Source organism: Pelobates fuscus, chromosome 2, assembly GCF_036172605.1.
Source record: "Pelobates fuscus isolate aPelFus1 chromosome 2, aPelFus1.pri, whole genome shotgun sequence".
NCBI lineage: Eukaryota > Metazoa > Chordata > Amphibia > Anura > Pelobatidae > Pelobates > Pelobates fuscus.
In genome coordinates this window covers 186513407-186533380 of record NC_086318.1, presented here as the reverse complement: position 1 = coordinate 186533380, position 19974 = coordinate 186513407, and positions in this window count along the sequence as shown.

Below are 19974 nucleotides of genomic sequence, written 5' to 3'. Positions count from 1 at the left end.
GTACAATTTGTAAACAATATAATTTACCTTTAAAATATTTTGCAATATAGTGATTCGCAAGTGTTTAAAACCAAAAAAATATTAAACAGTTAATACTCCCCAATTTTTGTTGTTGTGACATACAAAGAACCTCAAAAATAACAACTTAAAAATATTATAGTGCAGACAATCTTAGCATAAGGGATAAAACATAAATGAAAGATGGGTCAATGGTAGAAGTGCCAAGTAAAGAGCCCATAAAAGTGGCTTAACCTCGATAGCTTATGGAGTCTCTAAAATCAGGGGACTCCTTCGATCCTTTCTGTGACCTTTTTTTTTGCTTCCCTTGATGTTGGTATATGGAAACAAATAGGAAAAGGTGAAGAATAATGTAGTATTGTTTTAAAACCAAAGTATTAAAAAATATAATACATATGGAGAAGATCCTTTTCCTGTAGACTCTATTTGCAAAGCAGACACCTATTTCTAAGGTGCTGTTACCCTCCAATGATATACAGGAACTCTTCAGGATAAAGAATATTCCAATTTATTTTAAGGGACAATATAGTCACTAAAACAACTTTAGCTTGATGAAGCCGTTTTGGTGTATAGATTATGACCCTGCAGTTTCACTGCTCAATTCTCTGCCATTTAGGAGTTAAATCACTTTGTTTATACAGCTCTAGCCACAACTTCCTGCATGTGACTTACACAGCCATCCTAAACGCTTCCTGTAAAGAGTCATCTAATATTTATATTTCCTTTATTTTAAATTCTGTTTAGTTTAGAAATTCTTATCTCCTGCTCTGTTAAAAGCCTTCTAGAGCCTGAGGAGCCTCCAGTGTGTGATTAAAGTTTAATTTGCTGAGCAGGAGATAAAATGTTCTAATGCAAGTTAATTTTGGATTGCTTCAGGCTTCAGTGGCATGATCTATACATCAAAACTGCTTAATTAAGTTGTTTTGGTGACTATAGTATCCCTTTAAATCCAAATAGCATATTTAAAAAGAAAATAATAAATTTATTCCTCTACAGTAGCCTGTGATGTCATTACCTGGGTACACTTGTATCACGTTAAAGAATGCATCACCAAGGCATGCAGGAATTAAGACCTACCAGACCTTAACTGTTATTTCGGTTGTGGTAGACCGCTTTCTAAGATGGCGCACTTCATCCCAATGAAGAAGTTGCCATCTTCTGCTGAATTGGCATACATAGTCATTAAAGAAATAATATGACTACACAGCATGCCTGACGTCATTGTATCCGATAGGGGTTCGCAATTTATCTTGACATTTTGGAGAGGGTTTTGCAAGGAAATGGGTATTGAATTTGCCTTTTCTTCTGCCAATCATCCACAATCTAATGGTGCTGCTGAACGGACTAATTAAAGCCTTGAGCAATATCTCTGCTGTTTTACGTCTCAACTTCAAGACACCTGGGCGGACCTTCTTCCCTGGGCTGAATTTGCCAAAAATAATGCCAAACATTCTGCCTCTGGCCACAGTCCTTTCTTTTTCACATATGGTCATAATTTAAATCTGCTCCCAGCTGCATTCTCTTACAAAGGAATGCCTGTTCTGGATGAGCATTTGTCTACTGTACGTGATACATGGAAGAAGGTCCAGGCCATCTTGGAGAAGACCGTGCTCACTCAAAAATCTTTTGCTGGTAGACATCGTAGAGCTGCACCTTCTTATCATACGGGTGATAGAGTATGGTTATCCACACAAAATATCCATTTACGTGTTCCATCGATGAAACTTGCCCCAACATATATCGGCTCCTACAGGGTTTTATGGAAAAGTAATCCTGTTTCTTATGCTTTAGAATTGCCCATCTTTCACACCTCGCTCCTGAAACCGCTGGTTTGTAACAGGCATTCCAGGTCCCTTTCTCGTCCTCCTCCTGTTTTGGTCCCTGGTCAGGGAGTACGAGAATCAGCACATTCTTGATTTTCATTTCTCTCTTATGGGACCCCTCAATACTTGGTCCATTGAAAGGGTTATGGTCCCGAGGAACGCTCGTGGGTTCCTGCCTCTGAGGTTCATTCACTTAGACTCCTTTTGTGTTTTCCATTTTTTACCTTTGAACTGGCACTCTATTTATATCTCTTTAATTACTGCCCTATTAGATTCCCTAGCCTATCTGCTCTCACTTAGCCCTCCCTCTTTAATCACTTCTTTGCCCTGTCGTGGTCTCTTGTAACCCGAGAGTGCGTTCTGTTGGTTTGTCTTTTTTGGTATTGACTTTGGCTTGTTTCCTGGTTATCCGTTCTTCTGGCAACCTTGACCCTTGGCTTTGTTATTCGTTTTTCTTCCGTCTCCTATCCTGACCTTAGCTCGTCTGACCATTCTGTTCTATCTCTGTACTTTTACACGTTAAGTCCGGCCATTCGAAGGACCGGCAATGGATCTGGCTTTGTGTACCTTTTGAGCCCCTTAGTTTGCGTGTTGGGGAGGTTAACCTTGACAGCTGACACCAAAAAGGACTCAATCATAAATCATCACTCTGTCTCATGTTGGGTATCGTATGCTAAATGCCATTGACATATAATGTTGTTACGGTTGCCTCCAGGCTGGCTGGAAGTTGGACCGTAGAAATGGATGCTCCTAGCGCTCACCAAAGGACCATCAGCACCGCAGCCACCATAAGCACTGCAGACTCCAGGAACCACCGCTGGTGGGCTGGTATCTCGCCGTCTGTTCTGCGCCCTGGACCTACGACCAGGCTCCAGGTTCCAATAGGCGAACCTCTTCCTTCTGTAGAGCGAAGCAGGATCAGGAACAAGAGCTCTTACAAGAGCTCAGTAGCTAAGGGAGTATGAAGAGCATAGCAATCCCTGTAGTGATTATAGCTGTCCCCTACAAACATGAGTCAAGGCTGCAAGTTAGAGGGTCAGCAGAGGTCTGAGGTGCTGGAACACCCAGCCTGGTTTTTATTACCGTTTTGAAAATACAGGACCACCCACAGGGCGGGACAAAACAACCAATCATACACGTACATCATTAAAACCACTCCCAGTAATTACACACAAAATCCTCCCCTATGTCTGTGATATAATTATGCTACACAAGGGATTAACATAATTATCACAGACAGTAAAAATACAGTTTTTACACAACATTCATAACTCCCAAAATATACATCACATTCGCATAAAAATACATATTCACAATCAATCCATTCAGGGGAACAACATACTCAAAAATCATACGAATTGGACCAGGGGTTCAGAAGTTAGTACAAATGTGCATTTGACCTTCTGGAAGCATGGTTTTACAGGGCCCTCTATCCTGGAGACAATGGGGGGAAGTAATTCAATTATCCAGGACTAGAGGCAGACTCCATTAACCACATGGTTGCAAAACGACATAAAACACTTTAAAATACATAAAGTCACATTTTACACATAACACACAGACATTTCACATATCCCCAGATAGCTGGGATCTGAGCGCACAAAACTACCGAATAGCGCGCAGATCCTATTCACACAGTTCAATTGCCATGGAGCTAAAGTCTTTCCCATAGTCTTTCATTATATGAATAGGCTCCATGGCATAGCTATCTGGGGTATCACCGCTCACACAGGGCCATAGTCATAAGGAAGGAGGCTGGCAAATAGGCTTCTCCACAATCCAGGGAAGCAGGGCAATTTTTCATTTAAAGGGCCAGTTACAAATAGCGATTTGTAACACATCTCCCCTTTTGGAGGGAGACTAACCAGGCACCTGACCTTCTGTCGGTCAGTGCCTAAGTTAGTCTCGCAGCCCACCCACAAATAAACATTGGCAGAGAAGCCCCCCCACAATAAATAGTACTGGCCTGTAGGTCCCAGGTTGTAGGGTAAACATGCAGCACTCGCTGCCTTCCTGGTGCAGCTGGGCAAATAGCTGGTAGTACTTGGGGGGCAGAGGCCAGCGGCACTCTGCCCTGGTGCCAGCGCTTCTGCTGGGGGAATTGGGGCATAGTCCTGCCCGGGGGCAAAGGGAACGTGGGGGTCAGTGGGGGTTAACATCTCCACTGTTAACCCTGGGCCCAGGTTAGAAGTTAGCTGAGGAGGGGGGAAGTGGCTTACCTCCTCCTCCTGATACTCCTGATACTCCTGCGGCCGTTGAGAAGGGAGGTCGATGCTCTCTGCTTCTTGTGGAACATGCTGCGGCTGGGGAGAGAGACCCTGGAAGGCATACTCCGGCTGGGGAGGGTGGTCGATGCTCTCCCCTCCCTGTAGCTGGGTCTGCCGCTGGGGATCTGGGCCGCCTGCCCAGCATCCCTGTAGGGCCGGTAGAGAGACTGCGGTCCCATCTCCACCTGCCTGCTGGGGGTCCTCCCAGGACCATTCTATGAGGCCTGCTGCCTCGGGTATCTCTGGTTGGGGTTGGGGAAGGAGACCGGTTGTCTCTTCCCTCTGCACGGTGCACTGCCGCTGGGGAGGGAGGTCGCTGCTCTCCTCTCCTCTCCCTGTAACTCAGGCTGCCGCTGGGGATCTGGGCTGCCTGCCCAGCATCCCTGTAGGGCCGGTAGAGAGACTGCGGTCCCATCTCCACCTGCCTGCTGGGGGTCCTCCCAGGACCAGTCTTTGAGGCCTGCTGCCTCGGGTACCTCTGGTTGTGGTTGGGGATGGAGACCGGTTGTCTCTTCCCTCTGTACGGTGCACTGCTGCTGGGGAGGGAGGTCGCTGCTCTCCTCTCCCATTAACTCACGCTGCCGCTGGGGAGGGAGGTCGTTGCTCTCCTCTCCCTGTAACTCACCCTGGGGTTGGGGATCTGGGCCGCCTGCCCAGCATCCCTGTAGGGCCGGTAGGGAGACTGCGGTCCCATCTCCACCTGCCATCGGAGGTTCCTCCCAGTATACCCCTACGATGTCTTGCCAGCTGAAGGGCTCTCGACCTGGCTCTGCTGCTGTGCTCTCCTGGGGTACCTCTGGATGCTGTGGAGGAAGGGGACCGGGTGTCTCTTCCCGGGACCCATCGATGAGGTGCTGGTACTTCCACTCAAGGTCACATTCGTTGGTGACTAGGTACCGCAGATCTGCCTCTAGGTTAATAGTTCTAGGGAGGCCCAGCTTGTCTTCCCGGTCATCATACAGGTCCCAGAAGCGTGAATCTGTAGCCCTACCAAAGTCATCATCGTCCATATTCTCCCAGAATAGATCAGGGCCATCGTAATCCCCACACTCTGGGAATTCATACTCAGCCATCTCTGGAGCGAGCTGAGTTGCGTACCACTGTAGCGCCTGGTATGCGGTGTCGAGCCACAGTTCGTTATATACTAGATTCTCTAGTTTAGCTACCCACACTGGAAGGGGTTGTTTGCCCAGGAAGGGCATCCGCTCTGCCATTCGAGCCTGGATTTGCTGCTCTCGGCTGATACTATGATCTCCTCGCCAACGTTGAACTTCCTGTAGGGCTTCTTCCCACAGCTGAAGTCTGGCTTCATGTCTGTACCCATACATTTCTTCGTCTGAGACTGCCCCATCTCTCCAGGATAGGAAATCATGCAATCTTTCGAGGAACCGCTCCTCCATTTTGACTGCTGTGCACGGACTGGCTGGTTCCATGCTGCTCTAGGTAGGGACGCTGCGCAGAGGCTAGCGTTGCCCTCAACAACTCTCATACGATACCACTGCTGTTGGGGTGCTGCTCCTTGCGCTAGGACGCCATCCCACCGCTGCCACCAAATGTTACGGTTGCCTCCAGGCTGGCTGGAAGTTGGACCGTAGAAATGGATGCTCCTAGCGCTCACCAAAGGACCATCAGCACCGCAGCCACCATAAGCACTGCAGACTCCAGGAACCACCGCTGGTGGGCTGGTATCTCGCCGTCTGTTCTGCGCCCTGGACCTACGACCAGGCTCCAGGTTCCAATAGGCGAACCTCTTCCTTCTGTAGAGCGAAGCAGGATCAGGAACAAGAGCTCTTACAAGAGCTCAGTAGCTAAGGGAGTATGAAGAGCATAGCAATCCCTGTAGTGATTATAGCTGTCCCCTACAAACATGAGTCAAGGCTGCAAGTTAGAGGGTCAGCAGAGGTCTGAGTTGCTGGAACACCCAGCCTGGTTTTTATTACCATTTTGAAAATACAGGACCACCCACAGGGCGGGACAAAACAACCAATCATACACGTACATCATTAAAACCACTCCCAGTAATTACACACAAAATCCTCCCCTATGTCTGTGATATAATTATGCTACACAAGGGATTAACATAATTATCACAGACAGTAAAAATACAGTTTTACACAACATTCATAACTCCCAAAATATACATCACATTCGCATAAAAATACATATTCACAATCAATCCATTCAGGGGAACAACATACTCAAAAATCATACGAATTGGACCAGGGGTTCAGAAGTTAGTACAAATGTGCATTTGACCTTCTGGAAGCATGGTTTTACAGGGCCCTCTATCCTGGAGACAATGGGGGGAAGTAATTCAATTATCCAGGACTAGAGGCAGACTCCATTAACCACATGGTTGCAAAACGACATAAAACACTTTAAAATACATAAAGTCACATTTTACACATAACACACAGACATTTCACATATCCCCAGATAGCTGGGATCTGAGCGCACAAAACTACCGAATAGCGCGCAGATCCTATTCACACAGTTCAATTGCCATGGAGCTAAAGTCTTTCATTATATGAATAGGCTCCATGGCATAGCTATCTGGGGTATCACCGCTCACACAGGGCCATAGTCATAAGGAAGGAGGCTGGCAAATAGGCTTCTCCACAATCCAGGGAAGCAGGGCAATTTTTCATTTAAAGGGCCAGTTACAAATAGCGATTTGTAACAAATGTCTAATGGGTTTATGCACGGTTTCTATATAATGGGTTTGTGAATGAAGAACTGGTATAGCATGGCTAGATTTGACTCTGCCCAACTGGTGTAGCATGGCTAGATTTGACTCTGCCCAACTACAGTAGCCACAAGGCTGTTCCAGTAATAACGATGCATACACTGGGCCTACCCTTAGATGCTATTCAGACCAAAAGTTCTTTGGTTGAGGGAAGTGTCAGTTCATTGTTTCATGTTTCCTGTTGCCTAAGACTGACTTGGCTTGTGACCCCCTGGTAGTGGAATCTATGTTATTGCCTGTTTGCTGCCTGCCCTGACCTTTTTAATACCGTGCCTGACACCTCTTCTGGATTTGCCCTTGTCTATTTCCTCGTACCTGGTTACTGTTCCTGCCTAAGCCCTGTGCACAGATTCACAGCCCAGATAGCTTCTTACCTGGTTACCATGGACTGTGTTTATCTGCAAGGATGAGCATACATCGCTGCACTTTCAGACTCCAATCAAGACCGGGACAATATTATCTTATCAGCCCAAAAACCTATAGCGAGACAATGGAAAACAATTGCGATACCCTCCATATCTCAGCTTAAGGCTGACATTGATACCCAGAGAAATTATGAAACTAGACTCACATCAATATTTGTGGTGGTACTTACCTTATCCGGGGGCTGGCCGGGGTCTTCTTGTCTTCACATGAGCCACGCAGGGCTTGATTGCCTCTTCTGAGCGGTCCACGTGTACTGAGCGCAGTAAGCTGTTGCCTGGCACTAGGAGCATTGCTTGCGTCATTAGCACACTCTTAAAGGGGCAGTGGAAGCTACAAGTGGATTCATTCTCCCATTGGCCTATGTCATTCCGGCACCCCCGTACAAGCACATTTTGGGAGCGTAGGCATGACATGGGCCAATCAAATGTTAATTAAAGGATATTTAAACTTCCCTAGCCCTATCCACTTTGCCCTATCGCATGGTTTCTGTTTCAGTACCCTTTAGTGCATTCTTTGATCTATTCTGGTATTGACCTTGGCTTTGTTCCAGACTCTGAGTTTATCTTTAACCCTTTCCTGTCTTGTTTTCCCGTCTATCTGATTAACGTGTACCTGACTCTGGCTAGTTCCCATTTTTCCCTGTCTCTCCGTCTGACGTTTAGTCCGGCCATTCTAAGGCCCGGTAATATGTTATATCCTAGTCTTGTCCCTTGCTATCCTAAACTCTACGTGTTGGGGTATTAGACCGTGACAACATTTCCATCCACAAAACTAGCAACATAGGCATGGCACCTGTGGGACACATGGAGATTGGGTACACCGAATTAGATGTAACCTGACTGTGAGATTGCATTTTGCCATACCCTGCGGGATTGCTATGTTGGTTCATGGTGTAAAGAAGGCGTTTAGGTAGGATTGACCAGTGTCTACCGAATAATCAGATACAACACATTCTTGCTAACTATTGTACTGTATGCTGTCAATTGTACTGTATGCTGTCGATGAAATGCTCCCCCCCTTTTTTCCTTTCTGTACCTTACCCTACTTTACTTTTGAAAAACAATAAAACTGTCAAATGGAAAAAAAATGTTGTTCACAATAAACAATATATAGAGCTTATCTGTGATCCGAAACACATTTCACGAGGCTTCCTCAGTCATTAATATGGCATTAATGTGCCGAGGGCTGGACTTGGGATACAAAGCAGCACTGGAAAAAATATCTATGCCAGCCCCATAAGTCATTGTGCCACGTATTGTGTCTATTATTTATATATATATATATATATATATATATATATATTATATCTTGATAAAGACCGTAAGGTTGAAACGTTAATCTATTCTGTGAGCATTTAAATACGCTAATTAGCTTTTTTGGAGTCCAGTGAGTGCACTAGTTTCTTCATATTGGATATATTTTTAGCGCTGTGCTGCACCTTGGTATATATCTGCATTTTTGCAACATACTGGGTGAGTGCCGGAAATTGTCTAAAAAAATAAATATATATACATATATAGATGTAAAAAAAATAGATGAAATGTGTAACTTGTAATACCTTTTTTATTGGACTAACAGAATTTATGTAATGACAAAATTTTCGTGAGAACCTCCCTTTCTCAAGTCTAAAGCATTTCTGAGCAAGACTTGAGAAAGGGAGGTTCTCCTGAAAGCTTGTCATTAAAAAATGATGTTAGTCCAATATAGAAGATATTACAAGATACACATTTTATTTCTTTTTTAAATCTACATAACTTGAATTATATGGCTACAATATATATATATATATATATATATATATATATATATATATATATATATATTGTTTATATATTACTCAATCATCTGGGGTGGCAAGTCATAGTCTTACATATTATTAGTGTATTTATTTTCTAAAATAAAATATTGGCCCTTTCAGAGTAAAATATTTAATTATACAATAAGCATACTCACATGCAGACACAGACAATCTCACTGACCTATTGATACACAAGCTCACATACAATCTCATTGAAATATATAAGCTCATTGATATAAAAATACAAGCTCACTGATGCACACACATAGGCTCACTTACATACAGTCTCACTGACACACACAGACAAGCTTATTGGTACACATACAAATTTAGTACAGAAAAACTCTGACACACACAAACTTACTACAGACAAGCTCACTGTCACACACACACATGCTCACTGACACACACATGCTCACTACAGACAAGCTAACACACACATGCTCACTGATACACACTTGATTCCTACAGACAAACTTACTGACATACACAAGCTAACTGACACACAAATGCTCCATACAGGTAAGCTCATTGACACACACATGCTCCCTACAGAAAAGTTCACTGACACACATGCTCAATACAGACAAGCTCACTGATGCACAAATACTAACTACAGAAAAGCTCACTGATGCACAAACATGCTCACTGACACACACTTGCTTCCTACAGACAAGCTCACTGACACACACAAGCTAACTGACACACATATGCTCCATACAGATAAGCTTAATGACACAGATACATGCGCACTACAGACAAGTTCACTGACACACATGTTTCCTACAGAAAATTTCATTGACACACACATGCTCCCTACAGAAAAGCTCACTGACACACACATGCTCACTACAGACAAGCTAACACACACATGCTCACTGATACACACTTGCTTCCTACAGACAAACTCACTGACACACACAAGCTAACTGACACACATATGCTCCATACAGATAAGCTTAATGACACAGATACATGCTCACCACAGACAAGATTACTGACACACAAACTCACTACAGAAAAGCTCACTGTCATACACATGCTTACCACAGACAAGCTCACTGACACATAGATGCTTCCTACAGACAAGCTCACTATCACGCAATTACTCACCACAGAAAATCTCACTGACACACACTCACTACAAACAAGCTTACTGACTCAAACATGCTAACTACTCACTGGCACACACATGCTCACTGATACGCACACACATACAACTTATTCACTAGCAGCCATACAAACATTTGCTTTAAATTGTGCAGGGAGACTGACGGGTCTCCCTCCGGCTGCCAGCAGCCTAATTGTGGCCGCACCAGCCACCAGCTCCTCCCTCTTACTTCCCTTGGACTGACACAGGCTGGCACAGTCCAAGGGGAAAATATTTAAAGTACATCAGCCTGATAAGGGCTGTCTGCCCGGCCCCACTTGCCGCAGCCCACCGTGAAATTTCCCGGTATCCCTTTTGGCCAGTCCAGCCCTGACCGGCGTTATTCAAGAGTCTGTCCTACTGTTTGCCATGATGGGCCAATGAAGAGATCAAAGATCACCCTCACTGGACCACATGCACTGAAATCTAGCAAAGGAAATAGGAGAGGAGGACCCAGGAGCTCTAGCCTGCAGCTCGGCTGGGTCCTTTAGGTTACTCTCCCGAAGCATTGCCATGGTGAGCACAGCAACACTGCGACTGTGCCAAGTCTCTCAATAGCGAACTGTAGCCCCAAGGGCTGTAGGTTATAGTTCACTCAGCAGGACTTCCTTTGTAATGTCTCCTCCTAGGCAAAATGTAAGAAGGGAGGGGGGATATAACGTTTTTTTTATTTATAAAATGAATGGCTTTGCTAACTTCTGCTCCCTCCCACACACTACCTCCCCAAAAAATAAAAATTCACAAACTGCACCCCTTGCACACACACACACACACTGCACTCCTCACACACTGCACAACTCATACACACACACTGTACCCCTCACAAACACACTGTATCCCTCACAAACATACACACTGCACCCCTCGCATATTATACCCCTCACACACTGCTTACCTCACACACACACATTGCATCCCTCACGCACACATTGAACTCACACACACACTGTACCCCTACACACAAGATCCACTACACACACACATTAGATCCCCTGCACACACAATAAATACCCTATAGACACACTGCACCACCAACACATGCACAGTGCATTCTTTAAATACACACTCTCTATAGCCTCTACACAAACTACATCACCTTGATGCTCATACACTACAGTCCCTATGAACACACTCGCTACATCCCTTATTAACACTGTGCCCCCTGTATACACACTCCCTAAAGCCCCTAGGCACACATTTTACACCACAAACACAATGTGACTGAAACCGACCAAGTTACACAAAACACTATTCCACAATCAGCTCATTCGACTCACACACAATTCAACAAGAGCTCTCCAAACACATGCTCAATCTGCTTTCCTGGTCCTTTTGTCCTTTGGTATCCCACTTACAGAGACACCAGAGACAAGCCACAAGCAAACACAGTGCAAGCGTGTCATTAAATTTGCTTGTGCTGTGCAGAACATGCAAGAGCTCTTTAGTAGAGCTCTATGCATGATCTGCACTTTGAGATCACTTTAAGATGGGGCTTGCTTGTCACTGTTGATGACAAAACACCCCTGTCTCTGGCCCCACCCCTTTCTTATTGAACCACTGTGATTAGAAAATGCCCAGGCCAAGATTTTGTTCCTAGTACAACCTTGCCTACAATGCATTATCCAGATGGCCGCATTCACTTCACATTTCTTCAATTACTTGTGATGCTTATTGTGGCAAACAGCAGCATTTGTATCCTGTTCTATTGGCTCATCCAGGGTGTTTTATATGCAGGGCTCCATTTCATTGCAAGTATCTGTATACCTTCACTGTTTGTTGAACTATATACAAATCAACTTTATTGATATTCATAAACTTAGTGATTTGAGCTGTTTTTTGCAATCTATGTATTTTTCTTTGGCTGCATTTTGGCATATATTTGTTTTAGAATTTGGCCATTTGCCATTTTGCCACTCAGAATTTCAGACAATCACCAATCATCCAAAATTTGGACAAATTTAGAAGAAACTGAAGGCAAAGTCAGCTAGGTTGTACACAGTGTATGCTTAGAGAAGGCTACTTACGGTATGTTACCATTAAAAATGTTATAGCAGCAGGTAAGGTAAGCTATGTGGATGTTGTACTCAATACAAATATTCTGTTGTAGTAAAAAATGTAAATGTCTTTTATCTGAAGTGCTAAAACAAAAATGGAGATTGTGTATAACCATATATCTTAAAACAATGCTACAATAATGAGTTTTTATGTTTAAACTATTTTTGCTACTGTGATGAGAGTGTTGCGGTTTATGTTAGTTATTTTGTTTCAAACAACATCAAACTAACATTTAGACCTTCCAGGAATTCCTAATTTGTATTGCCCCGATCACTACAAGATTTTTCAAGAAACAAAAACTGTTGGGTTAATTTTTATTGCCCCTTCATCACTATGTATGGTGTGAGATGAGGAGGGAACAGTACATTTGTTTTGTGTTTACCTGAAGTCCTGGAAAACCCATTGGATTTTATTTGTGTAATTCATTTTACTTGTTGTCACCTCGAATCTGCTAGCATACCAGATCATATCTTAAATTTGAATACAAGGAATAACAGTACATGTAACCTGATGCATGGACCTTGCTTGGTTTTCTGAGAAGGATCCAATTCATCATCCTCACCGTCATCCAATTACAATTTAACAATGTGTCACAGCTCTTTACAATTATACATTGGGAATAAATACAGCAAGTAATTCACAAACACAAGTGAAGAAGGTCATGCTCACACATACTTATACTCTAGGAACAACTGGGGTAAAGCAACACAAGAGGGAGAATGATGTTGACTGGAAAGGGTGTTACCAGATCAAAAAATTACCTGGGACTTGTAGCAAAACTATATGACTCCTCTTGAAGACCTGTCCTAGTATCCAATATAGGCCAATCCACTGGGGCATGTGATCATATAGATCACCCTAGTGGAGTGGCACGTGATCATTTGTTTAATCTTAAAAATCATCTTGTTGTTCCTTTGGGGCTATTAAATTATTTTATTATTCTTTTTTTTTTTTTGTTATTGGAGTTCTTATTGGAGTTCTTCTGTGGCGCACATTAGCCACAGCCATAAAAGCCATTAGATTCATTATAAAAACAATTTTTAATCATTCTAGGGGGTATGTGGTAATTCACTAAGTTACTACTTAGATTTTGTGCCCCTTTATATGTAAAGATGGGTTTATCGGGGAGTATACCATTAAGAATATTATCGTTTTTTATATCAGCCAGTATTTATTTATACATTTTTTTCAATTGCCTATTTTTCAATTAAAATCACAAATAAAATGTAAATGTTGGAAATCTGTATTGTTAGTTTTATCTTAATATTTCATTAATTCTTTCCTATCTTTTTCTTTTACTTCATCATACGTTGAACTCAATCATAATATCCCTCTTTCCTTATCCTTTTTCTTTGAAATCCTGCATTATCTTTTTTGCTTGTTCCTGTAACTTGAAATCATCTGTACAGTTCCATTTAATACGTAATAATTGTGCCTTAGGTGCGTTCAACAGCCAAGGGGAGAAGTGGCAGCTCTTCTCCCCTATATAGCTCTTGACGTCAACCTTTTTAAAGAAAGTGCAAGTTTTTTTATTTATTGTCTTCTACATAGATATTTTAAGATCCAGAAAATCCACAGATTTTTGGCTAAAATTACTGGTCAGTATGATACCCCAATCATTCAAATTTAAATAAGTTAAAAAAGTTACTAATGATAGTTCATCTCCCTTCTAGATGAAAACTATATCATCTATATAATGGCGGTAGACCATGAGGTTTACTGTCCATTCATGGTCACTATGGATACATAAGTGCTCCCATAATGCCATGAATAGATTTGCATAGCTAGGTGCAAACCTCGTACCCATGGCTGTACCCCAAATCGTACTGACCAGTAATTTTAGCAAAAAATCTGTGTATTTTCTGAATCTTAATATTTATGTAGAAGACAATAAATGAAAAACGTGCACTTTCTTTAAAAAGGTTGACGTCAACAACTACATAGGCTGTTGAACGCACCTAAGGCACAATTACTACGTATTAAACGGAACTGTACCGACAATATAAAGTTCCAGGAACAAGCAAAAAAGATAATGCAGGATTTTAAAGAAAAAGGATATAGAGAAGAATTATTGAGTTCAGCGTATGATGAAGTAAAAGAAAAAGATAGGAAAGAATTAATGAAATATAAAGAGAAAAATAACAATACAGATTTCCAACATTTAAATTTTACTTGTGATTCTAATTGTAAAAATAGGGAATTGAAAAAAATTATAAATAAATATTGGGTGATTTTAAAAAATTATAATATTCTTAATGGTATACTCCCCGATAAACCCATCATTACATATAGAGGAGCACAAAATCTAAGCAGTAACTTAGTGAATAACCACATACCCCCTAGAATGATTAAAAATAGTTTTTTTTTTTTTTTTTAAATGAATCTAATGGCTTTTACGGCTGCAGTTTTTTGTGGTGCATGTAAGAACTCCAATAAAAAAAAAGAAGAATAAAACAATATAATCACCCCCAAAGGAACAACAAAACAATTTTAAAAATTAAACAAATGATCACGTGCCACTCCACTAGGGTGAATTATATCACATGCCCCTGTGGATTGGCCTATATTGGCAGAAAAAAAACGGCATTAAGAATTAGAATCTAAAAATTTGTGAGGAACATAAAAAATGGGTTCGAAAAACAGTGTTTCCTCACATTTTAAATTGCATCGCAATAGTCATCCACGACATATGCAATATTTTGGGGAATCCAGAAAATCAATATAAGTTGAGGAGGAGATTTAATAATGAAAGAAAAACGGCCAAATGGAGATGCAATGTATGTTTAATTTGAAAACTATACAACCATATGGTCTTAATGATTTTGAACTTTGTAATTTTTTTATAACTGTATTTTTTTAATTACATTATTTGATATCTATTTTTATATATACACGTGTTTTTTCTTTGTTTTTTCCTCTTTTTTTGGACTTGATGAGTATTTTATTATGTATATACTGGGACTTGATTGCCAACAATAATAATGGACGCTGTGATAAAGAACTAGATATTGGACTGGGAAAAAAGTCATGAAGACTTTAACTTCATCGTGAACAGGAAATGACGCAACGGACATCCATTACACACCATCCTGGATACTAAGAACGTTTACAGCAATGGCCACATGAACCCAGAAGTGCAATCTGACTTTAGGATGTCATTAGACCGCATGAAGACCGGTCAAATTATTAGCTGGAGCACTACACACTCACCCCGAACAATGCTCGGAATTGGTAGTATAGTGGGCGTTGTTAAACCAATTAAGAGATTTGGAGGGGTATTTAACCCCTTAAGGACCAAACGTCTGGAATAAAAGGCAATCGTGACATGTCACACATGTCATGTGTCCTTAAGGGGTTAAACCCAGAAGCAGTAGCAGTTGGGACACCGATTGAGAAAGCCGGACCGGAAAAACGTGTTTCGGACTCCACATCAAGCAGAAAAAAGTCATATTATTCTTATATGTATTTATTTTATTTGGTTTGTTTAATAAATTGTATTTTACCTAAAAACGTTGTTCTGTGAAGTATTCAACATTGTTGCTGCCAAAGAAAAGTTGTATCTCCTTTAATTTATACATATGCGGTTATATTAGGTGCAAGGTCTAAGGCATCTAAGAAGGTGAGAGGCCACTGTTTTTACTCACTCCTATATTTTAAGAGTTAATGCACCAGAATCGGCTGTATTCCCCTTCCCTCCCTGTTTTTGTCTCTTTATGTATGAGGACGTCCTATCCATCCACCTACAAAGGAATCATCTAACTCTACCTCTATATACCAAAGCCTATGTGACCGGAATGTTTATTATGTCCAGTTATCATTATTGACTGTACAACTTAACTGTTTAGGGTAAGCTTAAACTTTATTTTAGCGCTCACCACTTGTTACTATTGGTTAATTTTTTTAACAGATAGTCACTGTTTCTTCATGTTATTACAATAGGGTGAAGAGTACCTATATTGGGCGTTATCTGCTTACAACAAAAATATTCAGTTTGCATATAGTTTGCCATAGTCGCAGGGGAGGAGGCAGGTAAGCAGGCCTCTCCAGGACAAAAAGGCGAAGGGCACTTCGTCGCACATCTCCCCTTTGGGGGGAAGACTAACCAGGCACCTGACCTTCTGTTGGTCAGTGCCTAAGTTAGTCGATCCGCCCACCCACAATAAACAAGTGCCAGAGCAGCCCACCCACAACAAACAGTTACTGAACCTGGGTATCCCTCTGGGCTGATGGGGCAACACGCTGTGGGGACTTGAGGGGCAGAGGCCAGCAGCGCTCTGCCTTGATGCCAGCGCTTCTGCTGAGATGAGGTGGGTGCAGGCCAGTCCTGTAACAAGGGGGTCTGTAGGGTAGAGGCCAGCGGCGCTCTGCCCTGATGTCAGCTCTTCCGCTGGTATCGCCTACAGGACATCAGGCTCTGGACAAGGGACAAAGGGAGGGCAAAGGCCAACTACACTCTGCCTAGCTGCCAGCTCTTCTGCTGGGGTGCTTGGGACATAGTCCGGCTCAGTAGCCAGGGGAATGTGGGGGTCAGTGGGGGTTAACATCTCCTCTGTTAACCCTGGGGCCAAGTTAGGAGTTAGCTGGGGAGGGAAGAATTGGCTTACCTCCTCCTCCTGATACTCCTGCGATGGTAGCTGGGGATCTGGACATGCTGTCCAGCATCCCTGTGGGTCAGCCACAGAGACCACGGTCCCATCTGCACTGTCTGGAAGATTGGTGTCTCCCCTTGGTAGGGTAAGCTGCTGCTGGGGAGAGAGGGGGCTGTGCTCCTCTCCCTGAAACACATGCTGCCGCTGGAGAGGGAGACCAACTGTCTCCACTCCCGTAACATTGTCCTGCTGCTGGGGAGAGAGACCAACTTTCTCTGCTCCCTGTAGGACACACTGCTGCTGGGGGGGAAGGACGACACCTTCGGCCCCCTGGAATTCACACTGCCGCTGGGGAGGAAGGACGACACCGTCGGCTCCCTGGAACTCACACTGCCGCTGGGGAGGAAGGATGACACCTTCGGGTCCCTGTAACTCGCACTGCCACTGGGGAGGAAGGACGACACCTTCGGCTCCCTGGAACTCGTACTGCCGCTGGGGAGGAAGTACGACACCTTCGGCTCCCTGTAATTTGCGCTGCCGCTGGGGAGGAAGGACAACACCTTCGGCTCCCTGGAACTCGCACTGCCACTGGGGAGGACGGATGACACCTTCGGCTCCCTGTAACTCACACTGCCGCTGGGGAGGAAGGACGACACCTTCGGCTCCCTGGAACTCGCACTGCCGCTGGGGAGGAAGGACGACACCCTCGGCTCCCCGAAGGATACACCGTCGTTGGGGCGCAGGGACAGAATACTTTCCTATCTCTGCCCAATATTCTGCTTCCTTCTGCAGACCCTCGGCCAGTTGTCTTCTCGTTCTCTGCACACGTTCCTCCGTTGGGTTGGGCCCGTAGAGATCCAACCGCCCCTTCAGTATAGCGTCAAACCGTACGTGACTATACCAATACTCCAGGCTTGCTTGATGTTACCAGGATGCTGCTCCTCACACTAGGGAAGCCATCCCACCGTTGCCACCACTGTAATGGAACCTTCCATTAATGGACGCTTCCTAGCTTGCACCGAGGACCACAAGCACTGCACTGGACACCACAACCACCGCAGACTCCACAACCCCCGTAGCTTAACTGGAGCCTCGCCGTCTTCCGTCCACCCTGGATCAGCTTCTGTCCTCCAGGACTGTGTGGGGAAGACCTCTCCTCCAAGAGAGCATATCAGGAACAAGCTCTTAAAAGAGCGAAGTGATTCAAGCTCAGGGGAGTATGCAGAGCATAGCAATCCCCAGTGTGATTATAACAGCTCCCTCCAATAACGAGACAAGACTACGTATTGAGGGCCAAACAGGATCTCTTTTACTTGGCACCAAAGGGCCTTCTTTTATGCAGGTTTTCCTACATAGGACCACCCACGGAGTTTTACAGAACAACCAATAACACATGTACATTACAGAAAACACTCCCAGCAATTATACACAAAATCCTCCCCTCTGCCTGTGATATAATTATGGTACACAATAGGTTAACATAATTATCACAAGCAGGAAAAACACAGTTTTTATACATGTACTGTAACTTTAAAACCACACATCCAATCTTCATATTATTAATCAGCATACTTGAACTATGAACATACTCAAAAATCATGCAGATCCTTCCATTAGTTCAAAAGTTAGTCGGAAGTCCTTTGTGACCGACCGCAGGCACATTTTCCTGCCCAAAACAGTTCCATAGATTTGGGCTGTGTGGTCGGTGAATTTCACACTGAAAAAATCTTCGAATGGGACTTCAGTCTCTGTGGCTGAGAACTCAGTGCAGGAGAAGGTAAGGGTCAGCGGTGTTCGTTGAAATGTGTAGCCGATTTCAGTTCCAAGGATTTGGCTACACATACCGCTGACCTCGTTCGAATGAACAAAGATGGCCGCTGCCATGTGTTCGTTTGTCGAATGGCGGCCACTTCGACTACTTTGGCACTTCGGCTGCATCCGAAGTGCCAATTTAAAGCTGCAGAACTGCTCCAATACAATTTAAAGGGGCAGCAAGAGTCTTTTAAAATCCAATCTGCTAAAACGGTCTTTAACAGGCAATCTCTTCCAGGGGCCATAGTCTTAAAGAAGGGGCATTGTTCTCCAAAGTCACAATGTGCCCACCGACGGTTCTTAAAGGGCCATACACAGCATAATAAAATACAATATGCCCAAATGCTGATTTAAGAGGGTACAATCTCCCCAGGGCCATAGTCGCAGGGGAGGAGGCAGGCAAGCAGGCCTCTCCAGGACACAATGGCGAAGGGTACTTCGTCACAGTTAGGATCTCCACAAGATCACTGCCTAGATAGGTTATGTTCTTTCTGCGGTGTTTGAATAAATCTAGGATGCTCTGTGTCATATTAAGTCAACAGTACATTTTCTGACATTTTAGTTTGTTGGGAAGATCCAAAATACTTTGAAGAATTTGCATATGGAAGATGCAACTCTTTTTAAATTATATTTGAAGGAATATTATCTAAAGATGCCTATGTGCTCTTATATTCTTAGTGCTATAGCCATAAACAAAATAAACTCCTCTTAAAAAACAAATACACATTTTCCAAAAAATAAATTGGTGCAAACACCAAAATTATTTGTGACAGCTTACGGACTGTTTAAAAAATATTTACAGTGAAAGAGAGAGAGATAGAAAGGAAGATATCATAAATAATGGCAAACCATATATTTTGGCATAATAATAACATTGAGAAAACGGTACCTTTAGGAGGTAGGACTCTCATGGCTATTTGTACTGCGTCCTGATGTAAAGTATGGATGGATATTGTATATTGTTTATTTTGTGTTTTATTTTTATTTTTCTATGGTGAAAATAGAAAGATCAAGTGCAAAGGTCAAGCGGTTTAGAATGGTCTCCAGAGCTGATATGTTGCAAAATTTTCCCCACAGTAATAGAGTTTACCATTTTGTATCCTTTGTTTTACATTATTTGTTTGTAAAAGAGTTTTAGTTAGTTGTTTGTAACAGAGTTAGTGTATTGTAGAGGGGTAGTTCTGTTCTTCCCAAGATCTGGGCCCCCCAAAAAGCATAAAAGTTACCAGTGCATTATTACCCATTGGTTATGGGGAATAATTGGTAGGACATCCCTGTCCATGCAGTATG